Below are 11,742 nucleotides of genomic sequence, written 5' to 3' on the forward strand. Positions count from 1 at the left end.
AGGAAGGGGCTGCCAGGCCGCTGTCTCTCCAGCCTCTGGGGCCCAATCCCAGTCCCAATTTTGCTCAGGCTCCTGCGGGTGAGGCAATGGGGCCAGGGTTTGGTCTTTCTCCCTCAGCTAAAAATAGCGGCCTTGGCTTTGTGGAAAGCCCCTTGGGGCGGGGGAGGAAGCAGCGGGGCTGCTGTCCTGTGGCCGGGAGGAGCCAGCCCAGGCAGGAAACGCCCCGGTGCCCGGGCCCCCCAGCAAAGGCTCTGGTCAGCGGGCACAGCCCCCTGGAAAGTCCCAGGCAGCGCCTTCAGACCTGCATGGGGCAGGAGTGTCCTGGATCCTTCCGGGTGGGCCTCCCCATCCCCAGGCTGAGGACATCCTCCTGGACCTGTTCTGGTCTCTTGCCATTGACCCCAGGACGGCAGTTCTTTTCTTGTTCACCTGGCGATGACCTGAACTGTCCCGCCCTCAGATTCTCCCTTGTTCGCATCCCAGCAAGAGCCGCTCAGCAGACTGTCACTGAGTGCCTGCTGTGCTAGTGACAGGGCAGGGCTGAGCAGGGGTGGCTGTCTCTGTCCCCAGGTTGCTTGCTGAGCACAAGTAAGAGTTTAACCCAAAGGAGGGCTTTTCAGGGAGCAAACACCTGGTGGTCGCCAACCTCGGGGGTGGGGGTCGGGAGCCGAGACCAGATTGCTGGGTAGGAATCAGGCCATGAATTAGCTTGTGGAGTGGGGGCGTAGCCCTGGGAGAGGCCCTGGCGCTGAAGGGAACTTGGCCTCTTGGAGGAATAACAACAAGGTCTATGTGGCTTGAACCTGGGGGTAGGGGATATACAGGAATGAGGCTAGGGGTGGGGGTAGAGCTCGTAAGGCTTTGTAGATGGGTGAGGAGTTTGAAAGAAAGCCACTGCTCAGAAACCACTGAAAGATTCTCAGCAAGAACGTTCCAGACTCATGTTTTCATTTCAGAGAAGTCACTCCCTTGTGGAGGAAGAGCTGGGGGTGGGGGAGCTGATTCTGGAGGGAAGGCAGAGGACGGTCAGCACAGATGCCTGGGGTGGGACCAGGAGTATGAGGGTCCGGCCCAGGCCGGCTCTCTGGTAGCCCCAGTCTTTCCTGGTTGATTTTCCCAGCAGTGAGCAGCGGCGTAGGTGTTGACAAGGAGAAAGTGGGTGGCTGGGGCTCTTCCAGACAATGCCATGAGAGGACAGAAATGCTAATGCTGCCTGTATTTTTGAGAGAAAATACAAAATCTCAACTGGACAAGAAGGAAGCCAGAGAGGGGAAAGCCAAGTTTGGGAGATAAAGGGTTGTTTCTGGAGTGGGGGCTTAGTGGGTGTCGCAGCTGTGTGGCAAGCTGGGTGTGGGCCACATGATGGAGAGGTGGAGATGTCATTTCCAAGTGGGTGTGGGCTTTGGTGACAGCTCGCTCCAAGGTGTGACTGACAGTGGAGGTGAGGAGGGGAGGGGGCATCTGAAAGGGGCTGGCATGATTCCCCCCCCCCGTGGGGGGTGTTTAGAATGTTGGTACCTGACACCTCCAAGGAGGGACAAAGGAGGCCTTTCTAGCCTTCACCATTAACACAACCACCACCATCACCGCCAACAGCCACTGCCACTGTCACCTACCTAGTCACCTTGGTCATCATTACCTCTGTTGTCACCTCCTCACCATCACCGGCATCACCGGAATCCAGCCTCCTATGAAGGCAGCACCGTTGTTCACTCAGTGGACACCCTGGTTGAGAATATGCTCTTAGCTTATTGTGTTGGGCTCTGGGCATGGTGACCAGCGGCACAGGTGAGGTCTCTACCCTTGGGGAGCTTACAGTCCGGGGGTGGGGGTGGGGGAACAGGCTGCAAACAACCACGTGAAACTATTTAGAAACCAAGAAGCAGAGTGATGACCCAGCAAACCCACTTTTAGGTCTTTACCCAAAAAACAAGAAACACTCACAGTTGTGCTGCACGGCGGTGTGAGTCATCCTGGCCCCAGGTGGAAAACCCCAGGTGTCCATCCATCGGAAGTGGATGAACGAATGTGGTCCATCTGTATGGTGAGAAGAAACAGAGAGGACTGCCGGTGCAGAAGGGACCGCACACGCGTGGGGCTGCAACATTCTGTGTGATTTCATGTGTGTGAAACCCAGGGAAAGACCACCAGTGACAGCACGACTGTGGTTGGCAGACTCGGGAGTTTTGGGGTGACGCAAGTGTTCTATATCGTGACGGTGATTACGTGATTCCATCTGTCACAGCTCATCAAACTACGCTTGAAATGGGTGCATTCGTTGTATGTAAATTATACTTCAATAAAGCTTGATTTGTAAAAAGACGGGAAGATTGTGAGTGGAAGCATGAAAACCATAAGGTGGCGGGGAAGGAGGCGAGGGCTGGGTTTTGGTGGCTGGCTTCTTGGCAGAGGTGTCCTTTCTCTGGGGTGGCCACCTGGGGGTGGACTGGCTGGGTCATGTGGTAACTATGCTGAACACCCCCTTTGGCAATTTTAGCCTTAGGTAAACAGAGGCAAATCCAGACTCAAGCTGTGTGTTGAGGTAATTCATTTTTCTAGGCTGTTTCCAGATGAGACATCATTTCCTGCTCAGGTAACCAGAACAGCCCAGCAGAAGCTGCGGTGAATGACCAGGGCACTGCGTTGGGCATGAGGCTGAGGCCAGGAGACTGGTGTGGGAGGAGGGATGGGACCCTCAGGCCCTGAGCAGGCAGGGTGCTCTGGTCTAGATTCACCAGGGGCCCAGAGGCAAAGCCCAGGGAGCCCCTGGCCGGGTCCTGGCAGCCTGGATAGGTAAGCACCGCAAGTCCTTTGATCTGTTGCCTTCAAGCACCTCCTGGGACCCTCATCCCCAGCCAGCAAGCAAACTATCAGCCAGTGTCCACCAGCAGTGCCAGCTCAGGGAGGCCATGAGCAGCAGGAGCCCAGGAACCCCATGGCCTTCACCCCTGTTGGACAGCCCCGGGCTTCCTGTCCTGGGCAAGCGAGGGCTCTCCTCTAAAGCAGTGGGCTCCCCGGTGAGAGGTAGAGGCTCCCCCACATGGTGTGACAGCGACCTCCCATGGTCCCTGGGGCTCCCTGAGGATGTCCTGGGACTGGTGCCCCAGGCAGAGTATGTGGCCGCTCCACATCCTGGCTGGCTTCAGTGGGGCCTCGGGGTGTCAGGGACTGAGGTGCTTCGTGGGTGCTGGCTCTGCTGTTCTTGAAGTCAGTGTTCCAAGTAACTGGCTCTCGGGGCCCCGGTCAGCCTCGGACCTGGTGAGCCCCAGGCCCCAGTGACCTTTTCCCCTGTGGCCTTGACTGGGGCTGGGAACCTCCGGCCTGGCGTCCTGTGTCCTGCCAAGAGGATGTCCTGTCCTCCAGGCTCGCTGCCCTCCCTCCTCCATCCCTGGGGCCTCTAGGGTGGAGGTGGGGACATGGGGGTGGAGGGGATTTGGAAGTTGTGGCCGCCCTCGCTGTTGGGTCCTGAGCCCCTGCTCTCCCAGCTCCCTCCGCCCCTGGACCCGGATGCGAGGGAAGGAGGCCCCCAGCCCAGCACCTGGGTTTTTTCCAGAAGAGACTCCAGTCCCCCAGCAGGGTGGGGGTAGCTGCTTCACGGAACAAAGGCTGGGGGAGGAGAAGGGAAGTGGGGAGCAGGGAAAAGGAAGGGGCTGAGTGTGCTCTGAGGCCACCTCTCCATGAACTGCCTCCCTGTCCCTCTCTTGGGTTTCCTGTCCTGAGCCCTGTGTGGGTGAGAATGTGGGGGACTGCCCCTCACCATGGAGGAGAGCCAGGCTGAGGGTGGAGGCCTGTCGGGGCGGGTGCTGAGAGGCGCCTGAAAGGGCTGCAGGGGGGCAGAGTTGGCTGAACACCCCCACCTGTGGCCCCTCCCCATATTAATCTGTGAGGGTGACCTGAGGGTCCTCCCTGCAGCCCCAACTGGTGATTTCTGCTTGTGTGTGTGCGTGTGCGTGTGGGCACGTGTGTGCCTATGCACACGTCTGCATGTGCATGCGCGTGTTCCTTTAAATCTGTATCCCAGGTGTGTGTCTGAATCTAGGGTACCTGTGTGGCCTCTGTGTATGTCTGTATTTGTGGGGTACAGTACTGTTTCCCCTCTAGTGTCCAGAATGACAGTTCCCCAGAAAGCCTAGACCCCTAGAGAGGTGGGACAGGAAGACAGCTGTTGCTCCACCCCCCTTCTGTCCACCTTCTGCATAGGCAGCTCAGCTGAGTTAAAAAGAGCCTAAAAATAGCCCCCGGGCCTCTGGGAGAGGAAGGGGTGGAGGGGCGGGAGAAGGGGGGCAGGCCAGGGCGGTGGGGTCCACGCCAGCCTGCCAAGGCCAGCGGGTCAGGCTCCAGCAGGGGGCGCATCCGCCTGGCCCTCCCTGCAAGGCTGAGGACCCCCACCCTGACCCTGCTGGGTCCTCTGGCCTTGCTCTTGAGAAAGGCAGAGCCAGGCCTGGGCAGTCGTCCTGGTGGGAGGCTCCCAACACCTGCTTCCTCCAGGGAGGGTCCCTGGAGGTCCAGGATGGGGTGGGGAGGGAAGCAGAGGGCCCCAGGGACACTGCTCCCTCAGGGAGAAGTCAGTGAAGGGTTTGGGTTTTTTGTAACTTTTGGTTGAAGCACCACATACATACAGAAAAGTACATACACCTTAAGTGTGTGCTCAGCGAATTGTCATAAACTGAGCGCATCTTGTCCCCAGCACCCAGATCAAGAAACTGCCCCGAAGGCCCACACCCCAAGACCACCACTGTTGGGTCCTATTGGCCCCTCTGGTCCCACCTGTTTCTGGACTTAGCCTGTCACAGATGCTGCTCTGCCCCCATCTCGGTGCCACATGCCTGGAGTCCACGGTGGCCCCTTCTCATGGCTGTCGCCTCCCACCGTGTGACAGGCCACACTATTTACCTGCACTAGCTCTGATGCGCACGTGGGCTTTGCCAGCTTGGGGCTATCACAGATAGGCTGGCTTTGAACAGTATGTGACGCTAAGCACTACTTCCTATGGGCATCCCTGGGATCATGGTTTGAACTGGTCACAGATCCCCTGAAGCTCCGATGCAGGCACTGGAACACTCCTAGCAATCTCGGATTTGCCCTGATTTCATGGAGTGCCCCCCCCGCGCCCCCCACGCCCTGCCCCAGGTCCTGACACTCGAGCCCCAGCCTGCCAGGCCTCCCCAGCCTTTGGGGCCTGTTTGTCCTTTGCTGAGCTGCATCTTGGGCTGGGGTCTCCCAGGGAGAGACTGTCCCCTCCCCCTGGGAGGGATGGCAGCGTGTGCACCCTCTACCAGGCCAGGCACGCCCAGAGGAGGCGCCCATCCCGTAGGCCCACACCCACCCTTCCTTCCTCAGGAAAACCTGTGGTCTGATAAGGACCTCCAGTCTCCGGTCTTCAAAACCACCCCGGCACCAGGAGCCCCCAGGGGAGGAGCAACCAGAGTCCCTCGCAGCCTGTGGCGGCTGGGGAGCCTGGTCCCTGGTGCTCCACTGCCATCCCTGTATGTCAGACCCCAGCGTGGCTCTGAGAAGGGTGCTCTGAGCAGCCCCGGATCCTGGCAGGGCCTAGGGGCTGTGAAGCAGAGGTGGTCAAACCAGGTGGGATTGGCTACTCCTTCCAGCCCCTTCCAGCTTCCATACCCCCTGGACAGGGTACCCCCTTCCCCCAAGGCCTTGGCAGAGGTCCCAGGCCCCCTCCAGGTCCTCCCACTGCGTTCTCTCTACCTGAGCCTATGGGGACAGAGGGCCCAGAGGGGGTGTACCTCCCCCGGCAAGTCCCGCTCGGGTGCCCGGCATCTGCTGGATTGTGGCAAGCTGCCGCCAGCTCCCAGCACCAGGCAAGCCCTTTCCTCCAGCATGTCCTCTTCCTGGGGTCTGTCAGCCCTGGGGCTCCCAGCAGCTTCCCAGATGACTCCAACCCAATCCCAGCAGGAAGGAGGTGCCCACAGGACACCCAAGACTCAAGATGCAGCAGGCAGCTGGGCCTGCTCTCACGCCCCCCGCCCAGCCCTGGACCCTTCCTCATGTCCACCTTGCACAGTGTTTGCTAAACTCCCCTTAAGATAATAATGCCGAAAGGACCATTTTCTAGGCTGCTTTTGTGTCCTGCCTGCTCGGCTCCATCAGGCAGGCTTTCTAGGTGCAGGCTGACTCAGAGAAGGAAGGGACGGACCCAATCACACAGCGTGCAGACTTCAGTCCGGCCAGGATGGCCCCAGAGCCCGCAGGACCCAGGACACAAAGGGGCTCAGACAGGGCGCTGCCCTCCTGGAGCACAAGGAGGGTGAAGGAGCCCAGAGTGCAGGCCTGAGGCCAGAGGCAGGCCCTGTCCAGGTGGGGCCCTCTCCCCAGCAGGAGCGGGGGCTGTGAGCAGGAGGCAGGGGCCAAGGATGGCTGCGAACCACCGCTGGGTGGTTGCAGGAAAGGCACTCTAGTGGAGGGCACAGCAGGTGCAGACGCCCTGGGGGATGAGGACCGGTGGTGTTTGGATCCTGGCAGGCTGGGCAGCAGCCCATGAAGCTGGTGGTGGGCAGTGGCCGAGGGCCAGGGTGGGCGCCAGCTCAGCTAGTGAACCCTCTCGTCCAAAGCAGGATGTGCGGGCTTGGGGTTCAGGTATCATGAGACCAGCACAGGTACAGGCTGGCGGTGGGCTGAGGCTGACTGAGCAGGCTGGTAGCAGGGGTGAGGGAGGCCCAAGCACCCACAAGGGACAGAGGAGGCGGTTTTCTATTTCATTTCCGAGGTCCCCTTCTCCCCTGAGGCTGTGCTGACCCAGAGGAGACCCTGCAGGCTCTGAGTGAGGGAACATCCCAGTCCTGGAACAATAGGAGGAAAGGAGTGTCTGTCCATCAGGGGCTTGTCCCATCTGGGAAGGACTGGACGTCACCTTGCCCCATTTAACAAGGACCCCAAGGCCCAGGGAACAGACCCCCCCCAAGCCAAGGAGGGTGTCCTGGGAGGGGCTCTTGGGCTCTGCGGTCGAGGATGGCTGAGGGAGTCCTGGGCCAAGCTGAAGTCCAACCCGAGGGCCGACGGCCGAGGCTCCATTGCCTCCAGGCACAGCTTGTGGGAGCCACGGGGGTCCAGGCATCCCGAGGACCCGGCTTTGCCCGGGCCCCTGCCCAAGGGGCATCCGAAACCCCCGGTGAGCAAGAGGGAAGAGTGCCTCGAGGTGACCCCACTGCCACACACCTCTCTTGACCCCAGCCATGCTGGGGTGGGAGCCGTGTGTCCCAGGGATCCCAGGGACCCAAGCCAGCTCGTGCCTTTGAGGCCTCCGCTCCCCCATGCTGCCTTGCAGCCCTGGCCTCTGTCCTCAGACCTGGGCCAGTGGCCTGGGGGTGGCTCTCCTGTGTGCGTCCCCCAGCTCCCTGCACTCCCGGAACTGCTGTTGCATCGTCTGCCTCCTGCTCAACAGTCTTCAGTGGCATCCTGTAGCCTGCAGAAGTGCCTGGAAGCCCCAGCCTGGCAGCTGTTGGAGCCTGGCTCATCCCACGTGGCCCCAGGCCTTTGATCACCTGTCCCCCAGCAGCACCAAAGACCATGCCCTGCCGGCTCCAGCCGAATGCTCTGTTCCCATCCATGTCCACGACCGTGTCCCCACCCTTCCCATCCACAGCTGTGTCTTGCTGTCATTCCTGAGGCTTGGGCAGGGCCATGTCCTGCCCAGTGTCCAACACAGGTGTGGGTTTGTTCAGTCAGGGGAGAGGAGCGTGCACAAGAGTGTGCAGGACACTCTTGCACACACAGACCCAGCCACACACATGCCAAAGGATGCAGACACGTGTGCAGACACACACTCAGAAGCAGCAGCAGCACCGGATGCCTGAGGGGCAGCAAGACGGACTATATGCGGACTGCTGCAGGGGACAGTCCAGCACAAATGTCAGCTCCCATGAAGGTGACGACGAGCAGAGGTTTGAAGGGAGGACAGACAAAAATGGGGCATGGGGGGCGAACGCCTAGAGAGCAGTGAGGGGGAAGACAGACAGCACAGCTGGGACAAAGCAGTGTGAGGTTTGGCAGCAAAGACTCAGCTCAGGACTGGGGTCACCTTTAGGGACACGGGGGCGGGGGTTGGTGGCAGGTGGAGACCAGGCTGAGGTTGGGTCACGGCCCTCGCACGGTGCCGGGCGAGTTGGCAGCACGTGCAGTGGGCAGCCCAGATCACCCTGAGACTTTGGTGAGTAGCTGGCTGAGATGGACCCTGGGAGTCTGTTTCGCTCCCGAAACCACGGTCTGAAGGGTGTTTTGTTTGATTGACTAGTTGGGTTTTGAAGTTTTTACTTTTTAAAAACGAACCTTTTATTTTGGAATAATAGAGAAAAGCTGTAACATTGCAAAGTACGGAGTTCCTGTGTGCCCCCTCAGTCCCCCCCCCCGCAACTCCCCTTCTTGTTAGTCTTGTTAGTCTTCTGTCACGGGGACACGTCTGTCAACACGGAGAAGCTCACACTGGCACATTTTCCTAAATGCCATCCAGACTGTATTTGGATGGCACAGGTTTTTCCATGTCCGTCCAGGGTGCCCCATGGCATTCACCCTTGTTTTTCAAGACCTGGACAGTTGTGAAGAGGACGCGTCAGGGGCTGTGTAGAACATCTCCCAGTTTGGGCTTGTCTGATATCGTTTCTTGTGATGACACTGGGGTCGTGAGTGTTGGTGAGGTGCCCTTCCTGTCACCATGTGGCAGGGGTGCCTGACTGGCGGCCTGGTGACGGACGGGCGGGCCTCTCGCTTCCCACTCACGGCTCACTCGCCTCCTGGAGGGAGATTCCACACACCACCTGGCAACCTGGGGGTCCGGCTCGCACTCGCTTCCTTCTGGCCATGTGTCGTGTCAGCGTGCCTCATGGGTGCGTGCCTCACGTGTGGCGGGTAACCCAGCGTGCGCTATTCTGATGCTCTCGCGGTCCCAGCTCTGATATCTTTCCCATCAGCTCCTGTGTCCTCTGTCCTGGCTGCTCTGTGCGTCCTGAGCCCTTCCATCCTGCATTTCCCTGCCCCGGCTCCTCCACTGAGCCCTCATCTGTCCGAAATGCTCTGGCCCACCCCTTAGCTGACTGTTTATCACCCAGCTCCCTCCTGGGATTCAAGGGTTTTGTCTTGCTCCTACTGAGAGGGTCCCTGGCACATGGTAGGCTCCGTATACTTCATGAATGTTGCTGAATGAGTGAGTGAGTGAATGAATGAATGAGGTTGAGACCTCAGGCTGGCATTGTACAGGGTTGGGGCCACTCCATGCCCAACAAGGGGACCCCAGAAGACCCTGGCGGAAGGGGAGAGGCCTGTACCCGTCCGGGCAGGACAGAGCCCTTCGTCCTGCAGGCCTCTGGGGGCCTCCTCACTGCCTTTTCCTCCCAGCTCCGGCCCCTAGAGCAGGAGGTGAGCCAGGTGATACAGGGCAAGCGCTCCCCCACAGCTCCCCACGTGGGGAGCCTCGAGGCACGGAGCAGGTGCTCAGCAGACCTGCCCTGTCTCCCCTTTCCTCCCGGGATCAAACCTGGTCAGGCTCTGTGGACGGAGCCCTCCAGTACCTCCCCCACCGTGTCCGGGCCTGGCCGCTCCTGGATGGGACGCTGGGGAGAGCCGGTGTCCCTTTCACCTGCCAGGGCTATCTGCAGCATCTGCAGCCTGTGCAATGCGAGCCTAGGCCCTGGGGAGCAGCTGTGCTCCTCCGGCGGGGACTGGGCCCCTGGGCCCCTCGCCCTGCTCCAGCGCTGACTGGCTGGTCCCCTGCCGCCTCCCACTTTCCAGAACCCGCCAGAGATGGAATTACAGCCCCCGGCCCGCACCTGCGACAGGCAGCGGTGCCTCCTGGCTCTGCCAGGATAGGACCAACTCAGAGAGGCAGCCTGCTCTGTGCCCTGGGGCAGTGGCCTGGAGGTCCCACATGGGGAGGGGCAGGGGACCACCGGGCGAATAGGGAAAGGGAGGTATAGGAGGAAGGGGAGGCAGCAAGGTGAAGGCTAGGACCCAGGGGTCAGAGGATAAAGGTACCGGGCTGGCCCAGGGTGCTGGGGTGACCTCGGACAGCTGAAACCCAGGAGCTGGGCCCACCTGGGGCTGTGGAAGGCTGCTGGCTCCCAGAGAGAGGCCTGGTGGTACGGGGAGGCCAGGCCAGGCCACAGTTGGTGGTCAGGCTGAGCTGTTCGCAGACCCTCAGAGGACAGGCCTCAGCTCCACCCACAGCCCCCTGGGCCTGCCCAGGCCATGCCCTGGCTGCCATCCCACCGCGATGCTGGCTTGGCCGTACAGCTGGCACTGCCTTCTACCTCCTCCCCTGCCTCGGCCCTGTTCTCTCCCCAACCCTGCCCCTCTGTCTGCCGGCCCTCAGCCTCCAGCCCCTTCTCCAGCTTTCTGCCCCTGCCTCCTGCCCCTCCCTGGGCACAAGGCGGGTGCGGCCCAGCCTCTGTCCTGGAGGGAAGGCTTGGAATGCAGAGCTGTGGTGCCAGGCCTGGGGGTGGTGGTGGGAGCTGGGGCTCAGGAAGGAAGGGGCTGGCAGTTGGCAGTGGCGTTTTGGAAGGACGGTTGGGGGTGAGCGCTTGGAATGAAGACGGGGTGACAGTTGGCGGTGGCAGCTGGAGCGGCAGTTGGGGCTTGGCAGGGGCGCAAGCCCGGAGGACAGTTGGGTGGGGCAGCCGTGGGGTTGGCAGGTAGCCCCTGGCCCAGAGCAGCTCCAGAGGGTGGTCTGGGGAGGCCCAGCAGGAGGGCAGGCCCAGCTGGCACCAGGCTGAGCTGCAGCCTTGCTCGGCAAGGCGGCCTCCCCGGCCTCCGGGTGGGGCTCTGCTGCAGCCCAGGAAGGGCCTCCGGTCCACCCGCAGGACCCAGGATGACGTGCAGAGGGCGGTTCCTGGCAGCAGCCCAGGCATCCTCAGGCCCACCGGCAGCACAGCGCCGCGTCCCCTCCCCACCCTGCCCTCAGCCCCTCTCCCTCCGTGGGGCTTCCAGCAGGGGCTTGGAGAGGGCAGGGACAGCTCTGGGCAGTTCTGGGGAGGGGGCAGGACTCCCAGGGCTGTTGCCATGGGGACGGCTGGAGAATAAACAGGCAGGTTCCCTGACCAGTGACTGCGGGTAGAAAACCCGGTGGGGGTGGATGTGGAAATGCTGCCTTGGGGGAAGGTGGGGTGTGGTGGTGAAGGCGCTGGCAAGGAGGGGTTGCCAGGGGGTTGGCACTGGGAAGGAAGTTGTGCCGGGGTATCTGTTGTCCTTTTCATCTTCTTTCCCAGAGCTCCTCCCAGGCTATCCCTCACAGGGTAGGATCTGGGAGGCAGATCCCTGCTCTTTTGGTGACATCAGAGCGCCTGGCACAGGGCATGCAGCTGGGTCACCCCATCCCCCGAAGCCACAGTGGGGTTGGAGGGCAGGCAGAGGGCTGTGGGAGCAGAGAGCTAGGCCAGGACCTCCTGGGGGTCCTGCCAGCCACGCAGCTCACCTCACGGGGGAATTGAGCCTGCCCTTCAAAGGCCTGGGGTCTGTAGGTGGGGGTGGGGCAGATGCTGGGGCAGGGAGGGGGGGCGGCAGTTGCCATCAGCAAGTGCATCTGTGAACCCCACCGTCTCCTGCACCTGGGCCCCCAGCCCCCTAGCCCTGGTGTGCATTTGCTCATTCTCTCCAGGCCCCCAGACCCTCACAGGCATCACAGTATCCCTTGGGCAGGCTCCAGGCATGTTCACCCATGTGGCTGGGGGTGAATTTCAAGAGTGACCATCACGCAGCCATCATCAGCGCACAGTCTGACCACTGTGTTTTTTTTAT

This window comes from Hipposideros armiger, unplaced genomic scaffold (assembly GCF_001890085.2).
Source record: "Hipposideros armiger isolate ML-2016 unplaced genomic scaffold, ASM189008v1 scaffold_32, whole genome shotgun sequence".
NCBI lineage: Eukaryota > Metazoa > Chordata > Mammalia > Chiroptera > Hipposideridae > Hipposideros > Hipposideros armiger.